This window comes from Saccostrea echinata, unplaced genomic scaffold (genome assembly GCF_033153115.1).
Source record: "Saccostrea echinata isolate AGI-Se365-2 ecotype Australia unplaced genomic scaffold, CSIRO_AGI_Sech_v1 ptg000017l, whole genome shotgun sequence".
Taxonomy (NCBI): Eukaryota; Metazoa; Mollusca; class Bivalvia; order Ostreida; family Ostreidae; genus Saccostrea; species Saccostrea echinata.
Window position 1 is genome coordinate 1076521 of NW_026889766.1, and position 18565 is coordinate 1095085.

Below are 18565 nucleotides of genomic sequence, written 5' to 3' on the forward strand. Positions count from 1 at the left end.
GTTACCATGGCAACCAAGACACATAGCAACGAAATTTTATTTGATATATGTTTCTGGTGTCAAGTTGTAATAATGGGCAAAGTTTTATCAAAATCGGTGACCATGCGTGGCAAAGAAGTTTTAGTGGTTACAGAGAATCGCTATTAAATAGTATTGCGCCAGAGTACTCTCAGTCCTTTGATGAATTTCCTTATTGGCTGCTAGCTTCTATGGGGTTAGTGGCTGCTGTTATTGGCTGCTAGCTTCAGTCTAGTCGGGGCTCTATTGATTATATAATGAAAATGTATTAATTCTTTGAAAATCTTCTTTCCTGCTCCTGGGTAGAAAATAAACTAAGTACATAGTTATGATGAAGAAGAGTGCTTCTTCCAAAATTATAAATTTCATGGCCCCAAGGTCAGGGGTACTTGTGTTAGGGCGGGGCTCTATTGATTATATAGTGAAAATGCATTAACTCTTTGAAAATCTTCTTCTCTGCTTCTGGATAATAAATAAACTAACAAAGTACATAGTTATGATAAGGTACAGTACCTCTTCCAAAATTGTGAAGTTTATGGCCACAGGGTCAGGAGTTCTGGTGTTAGGGTGGGGCTCTATTGATTATATAGTGAAAATACATTAATTATTTGAAAATTTTCTTCTCTGCTCCTGGGTATGAAACAAACTAACTAAGTTTAAAGTTATAATAAGAAAGAGTGCCTCATCCAAAATTTTGAATTTCATGGCCCATGTGTCAGGGGCTCTGGTAAAGGGGGGGGGGGGTCTATTGATTATGTAGTGAAAATGCATAATTTCATTCAAAATATTTTTTCTACTACTACTGTTATAAAGCAAAGAAACAGGTGTATTGTTATGCTGAGCAAGGGTGCTTCTTCCAGAATTGTGAGTTCATGACCCCTGGGTCAGATATTCTGTAAGGGTGGGGCTTTATTTATTTAATAATATAGTGAAAATGCATTTCTTTGAAACTCTTCTATGCTTCTGGGCATATTGGAGGCAAACAGAGTAAAAGTTTTAAAATGCAAGCGTATTTTTACCAGAAATTTGAACACCTGGACCATTTAGTCAAGTGTTCTGGTCCTGTCCAGGGCTCTATTAATTTGTATTCTGCTGAGCAAAGTTATTCCCCTTTGCCATTTACCTTTAATCACTGTAAAAAATGTACTTGATAGGTTAATAGAATAAGAAAATTATGCAAGAATATTAATTGTATAATTCAAAAAATACTTTAATAGTTTTAATGATCAAGTAGACTTGGAAATAATAGATGAATAAAAATGAGACAAAAATAAAATAATGTTTTAAATGTTCTTCAAGACCAAGAGAGGCCAATGTGAGATGTAATAATATGGGGATAAAAAAAGACATTTTGTTAATAGTATGAGTGGTAAAAGTGATAAATGGGAGACAGATAGATACTAGACCAATTATTTTGTCGATCCTAATTATACTATTTTTCTTGCTTTTGGGCAACAAGGCTTCATTTATAAGTTTATGGATCCTCTAAATTGTTGTATTGTCTCAGGTGACCGTTAAGGCCCATGGGTCTCTTGTTTGTATTCCGTATGGTTTATTTCCTTAGGACGTGTTCTTGACATGCCGCATAGCTAAATCGACCAAGTTATCCCGCAAATTCTTCCTCCCAGATAGTAGCCATAATATAAGGAACTCAAAAGATTTCTTTCTGCCAGTCTGCTAATTTCATATGCAGACAATGATGCTCATGTTTTTAGCGTAATATATTTAAAAGGAATAGATTAATTGTATAATGTTTGGCTTTTTTGTGTTATATGCTGCAGGAAAAATAACCACTACGATATCTGTCAGGATCTTCATTCCCCATCTCGTATTCATCTGGCATTTGATTGATTTAAATCTTTCATTTGTGCTTCGGTGACTTGTTTACAGGGTAGATTTGCGTTGTTGCTTGCTGGAACCTCCGGAGGCCGCATTGAGGGTCTTCAGAATTTCCTTAATTGTCTTATGACGCCTGACCAGGTTTGGTATCTGTTATTGTGTAGCTTGATAACAAATTATAAAAGTTAGATTCTGATATTTCATGCATGTCTATGCTGTAAGGATTCAGATCAAAATTGTAAAAATTGACCTGATCATTAAATTCTTCCTCTGTCATTGTTGCTTTTATGAAATGATTAACAGATGGTGAACAGACGATCAGGAAATCTAAATAGATTAAATATCTATATAATTTTTTCTCTGAATTTTATCACAAACATTAAAAACGCCACATGAATATTATTTTTATTTGTGTTTTATGCATAAAAACAGAAGTTGAGAGAAGCTGTTCTCATTAAGTGTATTTCTATGCCAGACACAGCAAGAGGGCAGTTTCCTCACATTCTTTTTTGTTAAACTACGCATATCGATGAAACAATGCTTTATGAAAAATCAAGCTTATTTTAATTTTTTTGACAGATTGGCCTCGGACAAAGAAATTTGAAAATGTTAATATTCTGGTATCAACCGAAGATTCTGGTGTCAGCCATGGCCCCAAGGCTTCAGGCCGACGCCGACTGAGGGTTCCATGGTGAATGCATCCATAAACAGTTTGAAGATATTTTTTATGATCATATTATGTACTTTGTTCATCAATGTTAATGATATATTATTACACTCAAATATACATATTTAAATGTGAGAAAAAGTGGAATATACCGGAATTTTTTAATAATTATGAGTATGTTAACCCCCAAATGACCTAAAATAGTTTGTATTTTCTTTTATGACGTCGGAGATTGCGCCAGTTTAATTGAACGTCTGACTTTTAATTTTGAGATGAAGGATTTTGTTAATTAGCATTTATACATATTAATGAGCTCATGATACTGTACTTTGAAACTGTATGATATTCATTTACCACACAAACTTGTATTTAAATACTATGAGAATTCATCGGAATCAGTATTCCAGAATGGATCGTATAGACTGACGATTGCAGTTAAGACAGACTGAAATCTCTTTTGGAGGATTATCGGAAACACGTTTAGCGGATGAAAAAGTACTTTGAACCTCTACGATTAGTCAGCCCGCGGACTGACTGGCTATCTTGCGGAGAACTTCAAATGCTTTTGCGTGACCTGGTATTGTGGGAGGTAGACTGGTACCCTGACATGTGACATTAAGTAGCGCAAATCGATTCCGGGAGGTTGACGTACATTGAGTCACTCCTGTTGACTTCGTTTCAGTTAAATCAATATTGATTTATAACGATATCCCTATTTTAACGCCATATACCAATAAAATGTAAATACGGATTAAAGCAGTAAGACGTTCGGTGCTGATTTTTTTCTTTCGAAAAACTGTCTATATATTGAGGTTTTGTAGTTTGCATTTTCAACAGTTTTATAATCTGGTTCGCAGTAATTTAACTTGTTCTCATCTATTCATAAAACGTGTGCTCTACGCAACGATACATAAAATTGTATAAATTCATTTTACTCAGTGATTGGCGCGTCAGTTGAAACTCTTGAAAGTATCTTACAAGCATTTTACATGTGTATTCAATTTTGCAGCATTATTTCAGATTAAAACCAAATCCTGTTACATTGGTGCCGTGACAGTGTGGAGGTTTAAATCATGTCAATTTCGGTTGCATTGTAAGATAAGACTGGCATCGAACCTTCCAGGGGTGAACTTGGGTTAGTGAGATTTGAGAAATGAATTGTGGAATGCTCATTAATTCAGACAGTAAAATTTTTGCTTCTTTATCAATTAACAAGAACAATATTGACAAACACGTCTATGAAATAAACAAGGGTAACTCATTGTAGTCAGCAACGAACGTATGTAAAGCTATCGTGCAAAACTATAAACCTATTATATGCTGCAAGCAAAGCGGTGTCTGCTATATTTCTCTCCTTTGTGATAGTTACAATTCAAAATATATGTGATCGATCACAGTCCCGGACCATTGCACACGTTCCAAAAGGCCGAGTGTGTAAACTATTAGATGTCAGTCAAAGCTGTACTGCCTTGCGCTACATTTTACATGTGATAAATGCCATATATAATAAAAATATATTAATATTCTAAGACAATAAATTTTAGAAATAAAGATTGATTGATTGAATGTTGTTTTAGTTCCATTCGAGAATGTTTCACTCATATAGAGACGTCACCATATACTTCTGAAAAGCTTCAAATTTAGTCCTTTATTTGGCACTCAGGGCCTTTGAGCAGTGAAGGATATTTATCGTGCCAACGCCTGCCGTGACAGGGGTATGGGTTTTTAAGGTCTCATCCGAAGGACCCGCAACTTTCACTTCAAAAAGCCGAGCGCTTGGTTATGCTGGTACCTATGTTTTTGTCGACTTAGGTCAGTCGCGGTCGGGAATCGAACCCACAAGCTTCCGATCACGGAGCGAGCGCTCTACCTACTGAGCTACCGTGACGGTAACAAATAAAGAACATGAAATAAATTAAGAACAAGAAAACATTGATGTAACCATCAATTGTCGCCCGGGAAATAAATAAAATAAACAATGGAAATGAGTCTTTATCATCAAACCGCTTCGATATGTGTGGAAAAGGCATGCGTCTAAATGATGGAGACGATAGTCGAGAATATTTTGAAAACTTATAGTCGGATGAAAATCGAACAAAAACGATACCCTTTTAAACTTTATCAATTCCTCAAGTAAATGTTGGCTGCATAAAATATAATTTGAAACCAGACACATGCATCACCTATTTTCAAAAATATCTTTCACTTTAAGAATATAAAACACGAACTGTGTAAAGTACATTTTTACGTTTTTATGCGATAAGTAAAATTCGATATTCTAAAAAAAGGGACCTGTCGTTTTTTCGACAGTAAATGATAAGCAACTTTATATATTAAATATGAAAAACATATATATTTTTACAGATTCACTTTATGGAAGTAAATATATTGTGTATCTCGTAATTTATAAAGGGAAAGAACATTCTGATTAACAATCTTTTTAATGTTTAGAAAACCTTTAATTCTGAATAACTTCTCCCACCTCAATCCCCATATACCAACACTTAAACTTATATGTATAGAGCAGTCCGGTCCTCCGGGCTGCAATAAATAAAATTTTAGATATAATTTCACGAAAGTAAAATTTCACACCCAAAACTTTTTTACATAGCTTACCAGACGCAGACAGTACAATCTTGACAAGTGAATGGATCCTACGGTAGTCAAACAAAGTTTCAAACAATTAGAAATAATTTATCCAAAGTTTTGTCTTTTGCATACGGTGGCTTACCAACCCAACCTGCATGTAAACAACTCTTTTCTTAAAAATCGAACAGTCCAGTTTTCTATTTTTAGAATTTGTTTACATCTTGTGCCATCCAGGGACCTGCACTTATTTTATTAGGTCACCTGAGTCACTCAGGTGACCTATTGCTATCCGTTCTCGTCCGTCGGCGTGCGTCGTGCGGTGTGCGTCGTGTGTTAACATTTGAACATTTTTAGCTTCTTCTCTGAAACCGCTTAACCAATTTCAAGCAAATTTGGCATATAGCATTTTTGGGTGAAGGGGAACAAAAATTGTGAATTTCATGGTCCCTGCCCCCCTGGGGCCTGAGGGGTGGGGCTAAAACCACCAAAAATAATGCAATTTTTAAAAATCTTCTTCTTTACTCCTGGACATCAAGCAGTCAAACTGTTGGCATCATTGTAATAAGCATTGAGTCCTCTACCAAAATTTTGAAATTCATGGCCCCAGGGTCAGGAGTTCTGGTGCTTGGGTGGGGCTATATAGATCATATAGTAAAAGTGCATTATTTCTTTGAAAATCTTCTTCTCTGCTCCTGGGTATTAAATAAACTAAGTACATAGTTATGAAGAACAAGAGTGCCTCTTTCAAAATTGTGAAATTCATGGCCCCAGGGTCAGGGATTCTGGTGTTAGGATAGGGCTCTATTGATGATATAGAGAAAATGCATTAATTCTTTGAAAATCATCTTCTCTGCTCCTGGGTATTAAATAAACTAACTAAGTACATAGTTATGATGAGCAAGAGTGCCTGTTCCAAAATTGTGAATTTCATGGCCCCTGGATCAGGGGTTCTGGTGTTAGGGCAGGGCTCTATTGATTATATCGTGAAAATGTATTAATTCTTTGAAAATCTTCTTCTCTGCTCCTGGGTATTAAATAAACTAACTAAGTATATAGTTATGATGAGCAAGAGTGCATCTTCCAAAATTGTGAATTTCATGGTCCCAGGATCAGGGGTTCTGGTGATAGGGCGGGGCTCTATTGATTATATAGAGAAGATGCATTAATTCTTTGAAAATCTTTTTCTCTGCTCCTGGGTATTAAATAAAGCAACTTAGTACTTAGTTATGATGAGCAAGAGTGCCTCTTCTAAAATTGTGAATTTCATGGCCCCATGGTCAGGGGTTCTGGTGAGGGGGGAAGAGCTCTATTGATTATATAGTGAAAATGCATAATTTCTTTTAAAATATTTTTTCTACTACTGGTTATAAAGTAAAGAAACAAGTATATAGTTATAATGAGAAAGGGTGCTTCTTCCAGAATTGAGAGTTCGTGGCAATGGGTCAGATGTTCTGGGGTAAGGATGGGGCTTTATTTATTTAATAATATGGTGAAAATGCATTTCTTTGAAAATCTTCTATGCTACTGGGGATGGTCTAGGCAAACAGAGGAAAAGTTTTAATATGCAAGGGTATTTTTACCAGAATTTTGAACACCTGGACCATTTAGTCAAAGTGTTCTAGTCCTGGCCAGGGCTCTATTAAGTTGTATTCTGCTGAGAAAAGTTATTCCCCTTTGCCATTCCCCTTTGATAATTAATCAATGTAAATAATGTATTTGAAAGCTTAATAAAATAAGAGAGTTATGCAAGATAATATATTGTATAATAAAAAAGTACTTTCATAGTTTTAATGACTTGGAAATAATAGAAAAATAAATGAGACAAAAATAACTTATTATTTTAAATGTTCTTCAAAGGCCAAGAGAGGCCATTGTGAGAAGTAATAATATGGGGTTAAATGATAGACATTTTGTTAATATTCTGCATGGGAATAGTGATAAATGGGGGGGGGGGGGGCAGATAGATACTAGACCAATTATTTTGTTGATGCTAATATTACTGTTTTTCTTGCTTTTGGGCAACAAAACTTCATTTTTCAGTTTATGGATCCTCTTAATTGTTGTATTGTACTCAGGTGACCGTTAAGGCCCTTTGGCCTCTTGTTTAACGAATTTGAATGTTGTATTTACAATGAGAGTCAACGTGAGCTAGTGAATGAATTGGGGTATTTTACGACGAAAATTAAATGAATGAATCATCTTTACGTATATATTTTATCAGGCAATAAGACTGAAAACCCATGAATAAAAAAAGAGAAAAAGCTGGAAATAACCATTATACTTATTTTTTTTTTTTAAAAATCTGATTTTAAATTGCGAACGGCATTTTTTTTCAGGAAGAGGGAGGGAATAACAGTGTACCAAACTATGCACACAAATCTATTAGTACCTTTATCATGTTTATTACATGTCATCTATACACGTTTTTACATAGTAAATGGTCGTCAGCACCCCACGGAGAAGTTAGCTGAGTATGTCGAGTCGCAGCTTGAGAACGCAAATAGATCGTTGAAAAGTTACATACAGGATACAACCGATTTCGTAAAGAAACTCTCCAGCCTAAATCAACCATTGCCGGATTCTATTTTGTTTTGATGTTAAAACACTATATCCTAGTATAGCAAGAAAAGAAGCCAGAAAAGTCATGAAAAAAGTTTTAAATGAACGTCAGAAAAAAGAAGTTGACACCAACAGTATATTGGAAATGATGGATGCTGTCTTAGATAATAATAATTTTAGCTTTAACAACAAGTATTACATCCAAACTGAAGGCACTGCTATTGGATCAGAACTTGGACGGAACTACGCCTGTGTTTATATGGGAGAAGGGGAACGCATTCTTTTTGAAAATTGTACAACCATTTTTTTTTACCTGAGGTACATTGATGACATTTTTGGAATCTGGACGGAAGATGAACTATACAACTTTCATGCAACTGCTAATAGTATACACCCCAACATTCAACTCGACTTACGTGTTTCAAAAATAAAAATAGAGTTTCTTCACATGTTAATTTCTCTCGAAGAGGGATTTCTTTCAGACGTTTACAGCAAACCTACCGACAAACGTATGTATCTCAACAAAACATCCAGCCATCCCGAATCTACAGAAAGCGCAATTCCGTTCAGCCTTGGCCTACGAGCACGTCGAATATGCTCCACAGAGAATGGGTATCGTCATCAACGGGAAAAAGTGAAAACGAATTTAAGAAAGCGCGGTTATTCAAACAACGAAGTGGAAAAACAACTTTTAAAAGTGGATAATTTTGATCGATCGGATCTTTTGAGATATAATAAAAAGAATAAACAGTGTGACCGTGTTCCCCTAGTACTTACCTATTCAAAAGGACTTCCAAATATTCACAATATTTTAAAAAAGCGTAAACAAATCCTGGAAAACTCAGATCATCTTAAAAACGCTTTCAAACACAAACCCATTGTTGCCTTTAGAAGAGACAAAAATTTTAAAGACATTTTAGTTCATAAAAAAAACATAATTTATTTTTCAAGAAAGGACATTTGTGCGAGCCGTGTGGTGCTAAGAAATGTATTGTTTGCAAATATATTATTAAAACAAGCCAGTTTGAGGACAATAAGGGAAAAATTTATCACATCAAAAATTATATTAATTGTAAATCTTGCAATGTTGTATATGGAGTTTTTGTAAAAAGTGTAATAAGATTGTGTAAGTGGGAGAAACTGGTGGGACTTTATACCAAAGACATGTCTTAAATCTCTCACTCATTAGAAGAGAAACTAATGACCCTGTGACTGCACATTTTTGCTGACACATTAAAAGATTACAGTATTAAAGGTATTGAAAAACTGTACAATAATGACATCTATCGGAAATATAGAGAGAATCTATGGAAGAAAAAAAATTAAATACTTATATACCATTTGGTACATTATGTATAAACAAAAGGGAGCACTATTGTCCCTAATCCATGTTAATGAACAGTTTTGCGTGTGTACATTGTATATATATAATATGTTTATTTATATGGAATAATTTGTTTTATATTATTTAGAGTCCAAATATATGTATCATTTGATTACTTTTGCAAATCTCGCAATCTTTTCAGATGTTTTTCGCGCAATTTTGATTCATGACGTTGTGTTTCTATTGTATGTACATTGTGACGTCATAATACGTTGTTCAACGTTAGTTGCAACACGACTGTTGAAGGCCGGTAACACGGTTGAAATATTTCAAAAAGTGTTTTAAGGATGGATTCTTCTCATATTTCTTATAATGGCAGAATCTTTATTTTCTGAATACTCAATATTCAGACTGTTTACACTCTTTTAACATCCAAAAACTTTGGTGTCATCGGCCTTGATTTTCAGTCAAGGTCGTTTGAAAGTCAGTCCTAAAAATAGTACTTTTACACAGAGAAGTTTTGAAATTTATGCATATGAATAAATTTTGCTGACTGAATAAATATCTTTCACTATAAAATTAAAGTTGTTACTTATTTTTGATGACTAATTCATATGAAATGAGCTGGTGAAAAGATAACATGAAATCCTCTATATTCAATAAATATATTTAATCCGAATTTCCTCGATATTTTTTCAAAATTCTCAGTTTTTATGAATTCACATGAAATTTCATCTCAATTTTTACAATTGACCATATAATGTCAAATATATAGATTTTTGTCTGATGAATATTCAAAGGTTCAAGATTAATTTACAAGGTAAAAAAGATATAGTAATCAGGCAAATTATCGAAAAAAATTAGCCCGAATTTGTTCTATACTTTCTGAAATCTTCATTTTACAGAGTGTTTTAAATGTCTATAAAAAAGATTTTTAATCCCCAAAAACATATTAATTTGGTGTAATTGTGACATAAATACATTCATTTCTCCCAGTTATACATTCTATTTTTATGGTATTTTACACTAATGCTATTCAAAATATTCATTTCGAATTTCCTCTGTCATTTTATTCTTATGGATGTTATGTTTGACAATTTTATAAAATACATCAATTTTCTAGTGGCAATTACAGAAAAATTATCACATACATTCTTCACATGCACAGGACTAATTCAAAGCAACTTAACCTTTAATATAGCCAGGAATAAATAATAAACCTTCCAAAAAGTTATGAGAAAAATCATACATAAAATTTCCATAGACTAGAAAAGATTTCAATACATTATTTATGACATAAACATGAAATCAATATACATGTATAGTGAACATGCCATTCAAAGCTTAATATATGAATATCAGAGGGACTAATATATATGCCTATACATGTATATGTAGTTATATACATATAGGTCCCTGGTATTATGTAATTATTGGATATTTTACATTTGTAAACTGAGTTTTGAAAACAACAAGCAAATTCAAAGAATTGTGGTCCCCCGCTTTCGATGTCTTAGTGGATGGGATGCCAATGCCATTATTTATGGCATATTTTAACTGTCTTGTTTGTTTGTCCTGTCTTATCTGTGCTTCATACAAAAAAAACATAAATTATTGAATTAATAACAGTTATGGCAAAGACTATAGCTTCTCAAAACTACATCAAACTTCAAGATCAAGGTCATGAGGTCAAATATCATAAAATCCAAAAGATCTTCTCACAAGTGATGCACATGTAAAAAAAAATATCAGATACCAGAGTATACAATCAGAAAGGTCTTGAAACAGGTAATGCACATGTCAAATGTAAATACCATCTCTTCTCTCAATCAAATGCTATTAGCAATGATAAACTTTTTAAAAATTAGGTCAAACTTCAAGGTTAAGGTCATGGGATTAAAAATCATAGTACATTTGGAAATGCTTGTCACAGGTAATGCACTTGTCAAATATGAATGCTCTATCTTTGCTCCTTCAAAAGTTAGCAAACTGATGAAATGTTTGAAAATTAGGTCAAACTGGAAGGTCAAGGTCACGGGGTCAAATATCATAGCATATTCAGAAACAGTTTGACACATGTAATGCACTTGTCAAATATGAACGCCCTATCATATGTCATTCAAAAGTAATCACCAAATATAAAATTTTTGAAATTTAGGTCAAACATGAAGGTCAAAGTAAAGGGGTCAAAAATTATAGCATGCTTTGAAACACTTTGTCACTACTAATGCGCATATTAAATATGAAAGCCCTAACTATTCTAAATCAAAAGTTATAAGAAAAGATAAAAATTTTGAAAAGTAGGTCAAACTTCAAGGTAATGGTCATGGGGTCAAAAATCATAGTACACTTGGAAAGGTATTCCTACAGGTAATGTTCATATTTAATATGAAAGCCCTATCTTTTCTCATTTAAATTTAATGACCAATTTAAAGAAATGTCAATTTTCTGAAAAGTAGGTCAAACTTCAAGGTCAAGGTCACGGGGTCAAAAGTCATAGTATAAATTCGAAAGGTCTTGTCACAGGTAATAAACAGGCATAATATGAAAGTCCTATCTTTTCTCATTCAAAAGTTATGACCAATTTAAGGTAATGTTAATTTTTTTGAAAAGTAGATCAAACTTCAAGGCCAAGGCCACGGGGTCAAAATTCACAGTATATTTGGAAAGGTCTTGTTACAGGTAATGTACATGTGAAATACAAAAGCCCAATCTCTTCTCACTCAAAAGTTATGGCCAAGGTTAAAGTTTTTGTGACAGACAGCCCGACAGATGAATGAGATTTAATGTCCCCTCTCTTTCGCGAAAGCGAGGGACAATAAATACCTACACACATTTATAAGTATATAGTTTTTTCAGCACCAATAAATATAACTCCTCATTGTGATCACAAATTGCGTAAAATTTGCTGGAGTTTTAAGATAACAAAAAAGCCATCTATGACAATCAAATGCCCTTTGACATCTTTGCCTGAAAATGACATCCTTGAACTTTGTAACAATAATATGCATGCAGCTATCAAACTTAATTTCACATTTAGATGCAAAATACTTATTCAAGGATGAAATTTCTTTTTAAGAATTTGTAGCACAAACATTTATTGATCAGTGTCTATAACTTATATTGAAATGAATTAAAAATTACCTCTTGAGGGTTTCTACTGCAAGTACATGTATGTAGTTCATTTGTAAAAATCTAAATTTTAACCCGGCCACTACCAGCAATTTTGTTCAGCATGCTCTTGCTTAAAATCACCCTTTAACTAAATGATCTAAAGCAGGCACATTTTTATGTATTCCAGAACTGTATTTTAAGATTTTAACTGTATTTGAAAATGTAAAGCAACTGAATACATAGAGCTAGGTATATATCATTTACAAGTTGTTGTAATGCCAGTACATGTAAATCTTCACATTGTAATCTAATGAAAGATAATGCTTGAAAAATTCACTCTTGGAGTAAGATTTCAAATCTGAATCAAAGATTTTGTAAAGTAATCACATTCTACAAAGTGTGCACTGTATCGGGTACTTGGGAATCAAATAATTTAACATTATATAATTATAAATAAAAATATTTTTGACTGAAAGTTTCTGAAAAAAATCAAGAATGGAATCATGCAACAAGCAGCAGTAACTATGATAACATGCATTGACTTCCACATTTCTACACACAAAAACATTTCTTTGATCAGATAAATATGTAACTCCTGCTTCTAATCTGTGATATATTCTGAGAAAATCTCTTTTCCACAGACAGCCATCATTCATTTGATTTGAGAATTTCTTGCTGAACATGTGTCCACCTGATGAAAGTCCAAATTTTTTGTTGACCTATAATTTAAAAAAAAAAGTAATATATTTTACATAGCAACACAGATGCTGCATTACATGATAGTTAGATAAAGTTGTGTCCATATTTCTTATACATGTACCTCAATAGTCCATCTGCCAGCACTCCTTGCTCAATCATCCTGCATTCTGACCTCCAGTCTTTTTTCTAGTCTAGGGTAAAGTAGGGTTGATTTTCTCCTAAGAATTAAACATGAACATCCCTTAGACTATTTTTTTAAATTAATGGAAATTGATTATAAGTTTAAACAACTTATCTCATCTGTATTTCATTTATTGATTTAAATGAATGAAGATATTTTAATAGATTCTACCATATGCATAATGTCTTATAATGTATTGGATATAAATAAATAGACATTTTTTATCCTAAAAGTACAGAAAAGTAAAAAAAACAATAATATAAATAGTTTTTTAACAATAATGTTTCATTTTGCTCTATTTATTCGATAATTGTGTGTTTCAATGTTATTGATATTTCCACATACAATATCAAGTTTTTTTTCCGTTTGATTTGTACCCAAGCGGGACACCTTACTTTTCTAATAACTTGATGATTGTTGTGTCTTGAACAAAGTAGGCTAGTTAAAAATATAAAATTTGTTGTAGTCATATACAAAAAATGCTATTTTTGTGAATTATTATTCATAAACCTGACGAACACACGAAATATATCCTCTTCAAATGTTGACAAGTCGCGGAAATAAGCAGACGAAATATTGATAACAGGACTATAATTTCCGTGCGAATTCCCATAAATCAATACAAATCAGCATGTAATTGAATTCAATTTCAAAATTATGAAAATCTTCAGACATATATAACTAACTTACATGCTCACTGCACACGACATGACTTCAGACGAGGCAACGTGGATCTGCAATCTTGCACATGTTTGTGACCTTCAAGTTCAAGCTTCCCTTTTGGCTGATCGGAATTTCCCGGGCATAAATAACTATGATTTAATTTGTCATAACTGTCCCTGGGCTTCTGCAATGCTTCGATAATGTTTTTACAAAACAACCCTCTCGGGGTTTTCTACGGGAAATGATCTGGACATGTTGACATTCGCTACCGAACTGCGAATATTATGGAGATTGTCGCAAATCAAAGAAAATATTACGAAAAATTTATTAATTTCAAAAGAAATAGATTCCACATTACTTAAACTGACAAATTAACTAATAGTTTTTCCTTCAGTATAATTAAATATGAATTTTGCATTTTACGACTTGCATAATTTATGGAGACCCATTGACGACGTAAAATGCTGACAAGAATCCATCCTTAAAGTGTTTTTATTCTATTACAAAGAAGAGACTTTGGAGAGAGAGAGAGAGAGAGAGAGAGAGAGAGAGATACGTTGACATTATATACATAGTCTATTTCATGAATTTTTTTTCCACGCAATTACTTCCAGTTGTTTTCAATGTATAAAGCAGATAATATTTTTGATACTTTGATAATTGAAAGGAAGACGATGCAAGTTCAGTCACTGTGGAAAGCATATTACAAGCAATATTTAGTGAAGATAAAGAATGTAGAGTATTCGAAGACGAGGGCATTGATTTAGATGATGAAATTTTGAATGAGTGCGTACTTTCTATTTCTCTCTCTGTCTCTTGTGTATGTGTGTGTTGACCACCTACTAAAACATGCCTTGTTTATATAGAGTAAACGCAGAACGCGAAGAGGCCCTCTTCTTGCCAGATCGAAGATATATAGTCGGTGAGAGACAAATATTGCACCTCATAAGAAGATCCAAATGTCATGAGTGCGAACAACGTAATGATCTAGACAAAAAAAAAATATCCAACAGGGAGAAAAAATCGCAACTGGTTATCAAATATAAGTGCTTGGTTTTGTGTGTTTGTATGTTGTTTAACGTCCCTCTCGAGAATTTTTTCACTCATATGGAGACGCCACCACTTGGCGGTGGAGAGCTGCAAATTTTCTCCTATACTCGGCACTTACGGCCATTGAGCAGTGGGGGATCTTTTTCGTGCCAGCACCTACTGCGACACGGGACCAAGGTCTCATCCGAAGGACCGGTCTCCACGTCCCACAGTGGGATTCGAACCCGCCACGTAAGGATTACACTCCTTACTCCGCGACCCTAGAGCAGACGCTCTAAGCACTGCGCCACGCGGGCGACCTTGTGCTTGGTAAGCACCCCGTAAAAGAAATGGTATAACCATACATTTCGTCTGAAGCAAGTGCAATGGAGGGGGGGGGGGGGTAATTAACAGCCATTTCTCTATCATGCACTTTTTTCTCCCTCTTTTTCCTGTCTCTATCCCCCTCTCTCTATCTTCTCATTCTCTCTCTAGTCACTATTAGAAATGTCTTTTCTACTGTTATAATATTCATTAATGTTATACTTTTGTATGTCATATTATAAATATGTATGTGACAATTCATATTTAAACAAAAAAATTAAAGGGGGGGGAGGGTGGTGGTTGTTTTTTTTTTTGACAAAAAGGTCAGGATTTGTCAGGTTGAGTCTACATGATATTCCTATCGTTAGTTATGGTATTTGTTCCGTTTGGATCTACTTGTCGTAAATATTAACCATAATATTTGTTTTTCTCACAGAATGGTCATAGTAATAAATGGATTTCGACACCATTTTATGGTGGAAAAAGTCTCTTAGCACTTCTTTTACAGCTTATGATACTTTTGTCCGGTACATGATGGAGCAAGTTTTACACTGGAGCAAATTTCATCAATTTGATGACTGAATTTTCTCGTGCTTGCTATCATCACCAGCTTTTGTATAAAGTAAGAACAAATAAATACAATCTATAAAAGTTTAAATATGAATGATAAATTAAAGCAGATTTTTTTTCTACGGATAGGAAGCAATTCACAAATTCTTTAAAAGCCACATAGCAGATATACAAAGAAAATTAGGAGGAAAACCTCTAAGCGTAGTGATGTCTGATATGATTCTCCAGGTACATGTCATTGAATTATAGTCCATGAAAGGTCAAAAGACACAAAATGGTCTGTTTTTAATTATACAAAATTTTACATGGAAAGTTTGTGAGACCTTCTGCATAGTTTGCTATGGTAAACGTATTAAGATTTTATGAAGATATAACATTTATATGTCTACAGAACATGATGATGTGGAATATATACATTTTGCAGGTTTTTCAGCAAATAAAGTCGCTGGTGTGTTCATGGACAATGATAACCGATTAATTGTTCATTTAGTTATTGCTGATACGCGCGTAGTAGCCCAAAAATGGAGAAATTGCTGATTGAGGGATGTTTAGAGACTGTGGTTTACAATTTTCCCCTTGTAGTTTGGGAGATCCTATCAGAAGGCAGTAAAACTATCATTGCTTTACTGAGTAATTATCTAGATTTTTATTATGTTATATTGTGGTTTTACGCAATTGAAAATAATAATCAATAAGGTAAGATCGAGAAACACATTTTTTGGAGTCGGAAAGATTTCGTCATATTCACCACAGCCTTGACATATGGCACAAAGCTAAAAAAAAAAATGGCTTATTTGTTGGGAGATATAGCAAAGAAAGCTTCCCTCCGCAGGCTGTTACCATGGATACGCCCCACCGTCAACCATTTGTGGTATTGCTGCAGTTCATGCAATGGAAATGTCTAGAAGATAATAAAAAATGGTTTACTATTCTCCATCACGTAACAAATGAGCATAAATGGCCTGGAGGCAGGTAAGGTTGCATTTGGAATCTGTAAAATATTCATATATTATTGAGGAATCTTCCTAATTTCTTTTGGACTGCATTTCCTATGTTCGTAAAAAAAAAATGCCTGAAGAGAATGAGCAAGTTGAAACAGCTCCTGCTGCAGTAAAAAAATTACATGTTTTTCCTATGAATATACCATTTCCTAAGCCCTTAGATTTGAAAGGTGACTTCGCTACCAATTGGAAACATTTTCAAAAGAGTGTGGGAAAATTATGAAGACGCTACGGGGTTAAGGGAGAGAGAGATCCAACTCAGATCTGCAACATTTCTCACTTGTCTAGGATCTGATGGTTTACATGTTGTGGATGGATTAAAATCTGATTCAGAAGACGACAAGAAAACATTGATGTAACCATCAATTGTCGCCCGGGAAATAAATAAAGTAAACAATGGAAATGAGTCTTTATCATCAAACCGCTTCGATATGTGTGGAAAAGTCATGCGTCTAAATGATGGAGACGATAGTCGAGAATATTTTGAAAACTTATAGTCGGATGAAAATCGAACAAAAACGATACCCTTTTAAACTTTATCAATTCCTCAAGTAAATGTTGGCTGCATAAAATATAATTTGAAACCAGACACATGCATCACCTATTTTCAAAAATATCTTTCACATTAAGAATATAAAACACGAACTGTGTAAAGTACATTTTTACGTTTTTAGGCGATAAGTAAAATTCGATGTTCTAAAAATAGGGACCTGTCGTTTTTTCGATAGTAAATGATAAGCAACTTTATATATTAAATATGAAAAACATATATATTTTTACAGATTCACTTTATGGAAGTAAATATATTGTGTATCTCGTAATTTATAAAGGGAAAGAACATTCTGATTAACAATCTTTTTAATGTTTAGAAAACCTTTAATTCTGAATAACTTCTCCCACCTCAATCCCCATATACCAACACTTAAACTTATGTGAATAGAGCAGCCCGGTCCTCCGGGCTGCAATAAGAAAGATATTGATAAGGTTATTACTTGACACTTACTGTGTCAAACAAACGTCATATATGAACGTTACACACTTACCTGTAGAAATCAGGAACAGTCTGCACATATAGATGCATATGTTGCAGAATTTCGTACACTAGCGAAAACCTGCAAATTCGGGAACATGGAGGATAAGATGATAAGTGATCGAATTGTTATTGGAGTTCGAGATTACCATACCCATAAAAAGTTGTTACAGAAGAAACTAGACCTTCAGCGTTGCATAGAAATATGCCAGTCGAATGAGAAATCTGAATATAAACTCAAATCTATTGCAGATGTTCACCATGTCAAGGTTTTTGTTTGTATGTTGTTTAACGTCCCTCTCCAGAATTTTCCACTCATATGGAGACGCCACCACTTGCCAGTGGAGAGCTGCAAATTGTGTCCTATGCTCGGCACTTACGGCCATTGAGCAGTTAGGGATTTTTATCGTGCCAGCACCTACTGCGACATGGGGCCTCGGTTTATACGGTCTCATCCGAAGGACCGGTCTCCACGTCCCACAGTGGGATTCGAATCCGCGACGTAAGGATCAACTCCTTACATCGCGACTCTAGAGCAGATGCTCTAACCACTGCGCTACGCGGGCGATCCATGTGAAGGTCAAACAGAAAGTAAAACAAGATAATCGTGGTAAAAATGAGAAACGTACAGACGACCACACACAATCCATACCTACTGTTACAGTCTTGTCGTTACTATGGGAGAACACGTCCGCGCAGTCGAAAAAAATGTCCAGCGTCTGGACGGACTTGGAACTTATGTGGCAAGCAGAACTATTTCGAGAGGAAATGCCCTAATAAAGAGCCTCCTAGAGCAAAACATCATAAAGGACGTCGTGTTACATGGAACCGCAGAAAGTTCCAAGTTTGTGAGATTGAGACTCGGGAAGGCGACTTATCAGATGAACCCGTTCTTTGTTTTGTACAAGTGTACTCGCTATCATCAAAACATCATACGGCTGTTATGAATATCCATGAC

At 34.3% G+C, this 18565-nt stretch overlaps 1 long non-coding RNA gene across 1 annotated transcript; it reads right to left on the reverse strand.

Moving 5' to 3' along the window:
- Positions 1-12618: 12618 nt before the first annotated feature.
- On the reverse strand, positions 12619-13860 carry LOC133189132 (uncharacterized). The gene is made up of 3 exons (XR_009721411.1): positions 13681-13860; positions 12931-13027; positions 12619-12829 (listed from the first exon to the last, which is right to left on the reverse strand). It is a non-coding gene; the product is annotated as an uncharacterized LOC133189132 (long non-coding RNA).
- Positions 13861-18565: the final 4705 nt, after the last annotated feature.